The following is a 3,694-nucleotide window of genomic DNA, read 5'->3' on the forward strand; positions in this document are numbered from 1 at the left end:
TAGTATTCTCACAATAAGATAATTAGCTCAATTGGAGCATTTCTAGCATGTTTGGTTGAAATCGGAAATTTAAATTTTTCACTTTTGTCAGACAATTGCAATATTCTCACAATAGGCTAATTAGCTCAATTGGAGCATTTCTAGCATGTTTGGTTGAAATTGGAAATTTACATTTTTCACTTTTGTCAGACAATTGCAATATTCTCACAATAAGCTAATTAGCTCAATTGGAGCATTTCTAGCATGTTTGGTTGAAATTGGAAATTTACATTTTTCAGTTTTGTCAGACGTTTGTAGTATTCTCACAATAAGCTAATTAGCTCAATTGGAGCATTTCTAGCATGTTTGGTTGAAATTGGAAAATTACATTTTTGACTTTTGTCAGACAATTGCAATATTCTCACAATAAGCTAATTAGCTCAATTGGAGCATTTCTAGCATGTTTGGTTGAAATTGGAAATTTACATTTTTCACTTTTGTCAGACAATTGCAATATTCTCACAATAAGCTAATTAGCTCAATTGGAGCATTTCTAGCATGTTTGGTTGAAATTGGAAATTTACTTTTTTCACTTTTGTCAGACGTTTGTAATATTCTCACAATGAGCTAATTAGCTCAATTGGAGCATTTCTAGCACGTTTGCTTGAAATTGGAAATTTACATTTTTCACTTTTGCCAAACAATTGCAATATTCTCTCAATAAGCTAATTAGCTCAATTGGAGCATTTCTACCATGTTTGGTTGAAATTGGAAGTTTACATTTTTCACTTTTGTCAGACGTTTGTAATATTCTCACAATAAGCTAATTAGCTCAATTGGAGCATTTCTAGCACGTTTGGTTGAAATTGGAAATTTACCTTTTCCACTTTTGTCAAACAATTGCAATATTCTCTCAATAAGCTAATTAGCTCAATTGGAGCATTTCTACCATGTTTGGTTGAAATTGAAAATTTACATTTTTCACTTTTGTCAGACGTTTTTAATATTCCCACAATAAGCTAATTAGCTCAATTGGAGCATTTCTAGCATGTTTGGTTGAAATTGGAAATTTACATTTTTCACTTTTGTCAGACGTTTGTAATATTCCCACAATAAGCTAATTAGCTCAATTGGAGCATTTCTAGCATGTTTGGTTGAAATTGGAAATTTACATTTTTCAGTTTTGTCAGACGTTTGTAATGTTCTCACAATAAGCTAATTAGCTCAATTGGAGCATTTCTAGCATGTTTGGTTGAAATTGGAAATTTACATTTTTCAGTGTTGTCAGACGTTTGTAATATTCTCACAATAAGCTAATTAGCTCAATTGGAGCATTTCTAGCATGTTTGGTTGAAATTGGAACTTTACATTTTTCAGTGTTGTCAGACGTTTGTAATATTCTCACAATAAGCTAATTAGCTCAATTGGAGCATTTCTAGCATGTTTGGTTGAAATTGGAAATTTACATTTTTCACTTTTGTCAGACAATTGCAATATTCTCACAATAAGCTAATTAGCTCAATTGGAGCATTTCTAGCATGTTTGGTTGAAATTGGAAATTTACATTTTTCAGTGTTGTCAGACGTTTGTAATATTCTCACAATAAGCTAATTAGCTCAATTGGAGCATTTCTAGCATGTTTGGTTGAAATTGGAAATTTACATTTTTCACTTTTGTCAGACAATTGCAATATTCTCACAATAGGCTAATTAGCTCAATTGGAGCATTTCTAGCATGTTTGGTTGAAATTGGAAATTTACATTTTTCACTTTTGTCAGACGTTTGTAATATTCCAACAATAAGCTAATTAGCTCAATTGGAGCATTTCTAGCATGTTTGGTTGAAATTGGAAATTTACATTTTTCACTTTTGTCAAACAATTTCAATATTCTCTCAATAAGCTAATTAGCTCAATTGGAGCATTTCTAGCATGTTTGGTTGAAATTGGAAATTTACATTTTTCACTTTTGTCAGACGTTTGCAATATTCTCACAATGAGCTAATTAGCTCAATTGGAGCATTTCTAGCATGTTTGGTTGAAATTAGAAATTTACATTTTTCAGTGTTGTCAGACGTTTGTAATATTCTCACAATAAGCCAATTAGCTCAATTTGAGCATTTCTAGCATGTTTGGTTGAAATTGGAAATTTACATTTTTCAGTTTTGTCAGACGTTTGTAAAATTCTTACAGTAGGCTTATCTGCGCAATTTGAGCATTTCTAGCATGTTTGGTTGAAATTGGAAATTTACATTTTTCACTTTTGTCAGACCATTGCAATATTCTCACAATAAGCTAATTAGCTCAATTGGAGCATTTCTAGCATGTTTGGTTGAAATTGGAAATTTACATTTTTCAATTTTGTCAGACAAATGCAATATTCTCACAATAAGCTAATTAGCTCAATTGGAGCATTTCTAGCATGTTTGGTTGAAATTGGAAATTTACATTTTTCAATTTTGTTAGACGTTTGTAATATTCTCACAATAAGCTAATTAGCTCAATTGGAGCATTTCTAGCATGTTTGGTTGAAATTGGAAGTTTACATTTTTCAGTTTTGTCAGACAATTGCAATATTCTCTCAAAAGCTAATTAGCTCAATTGGAGCATTTCTAGCATGTTTGGTTGAAATTGGAAATTTACATTTTTCAGTTTTGTCAGACGTTTTTAGTATTCTCACAATAAGCTAATTAGCTCAATTGGAGCATTTCTAGCATGTTTGGTTGAAGTTGGAAATTTACATTTTTCACTTTTGTCAGACAATTGCAATATTCTCACAATAAGCTAATTAGCTCAATTGGAGTATTTCTAGCACGTTTGGTTGAAATTGGAAGTTTACATTTTTCACTTTGGTCAGACAATTGCAATATTCTCTCAATAAGCTAATTAGCTCAATTGGAGCATTTGTAGCATGTTTGGTTGAAATTGGAAATTTACATTTTTCAGTTTTGTCAGACGTTTGTAGTATTCTCACAATAAGCTAATTAGCTCAATTGGAGCATTTCTAGCATGTTTGGTTGAAATTAGAAATTTACATTTTTCAGTGTTGTCAGACGTTTGTAATATTCTCACAATAAGCTAATTAGCTCAATTGGAGCATTTCTAGCATGTTTGGTTGAAATTGGAAATTTACATTTTTCAGTTTTGTCAGACGTTTGTAAAATTCTCACAATAAGCCAATTAGCTCAATTTGAGCATTTCTAGCATGTTTGGTTGAAATTGGAAATTTACATTTTTCACTTTTGTCAGACCATTGCAATATTCTCACAATAAGCTAATTAGCTCAATTGGAGCATTTCTAGCATGTTTGGTTGAAATTGGAAATTTACATTTTTCAGTTTTGTCAGACGTTTGTAAAATTCTCACAATAAGCCAATTAGCTCAATTGGAGCATTTCTAGCATGTTTGGTTGAAATTGGAAATTTACATTTTTCAGTTTTGTCAGACGTTTGTAAAATTCTCACAATAAGCCAATTAGCTCAATTTGAGCATTTCTAGCATGTTTGGTTGAAATTGGAAATTTACATTTTTCACTTTTGTCAGACCATTGCAATATTCTCACAATAAGCTAATTAGCTCAATTGGAGCATTTCTAGCATGTTTGGTTGAAATTGGAAATTTACATTTTTCAGTTTTGTCAGACGTTTGTAAAATTCTCACAATAAGCTAATTAGCTCAATTGGAGCATTTCTAGCATGTTTGGTTGAAATTGGAATT

This window comes from Watersipora subatra, unplaced genomic scaffold (assembly GCF_963576615.1).
Source record: "Watersipora subatra unplaced genomic scaffold, tzWatSuba1.1 SCAFFOLD_39, whole genome shotgun sequence".
Lineage (NCBI taxonomy): Eukaryota > Metazoa > Bryozoa > Gymnolaemata > Cheilostomatida > Watersiporidae > Watersipora > Watersipora subatra.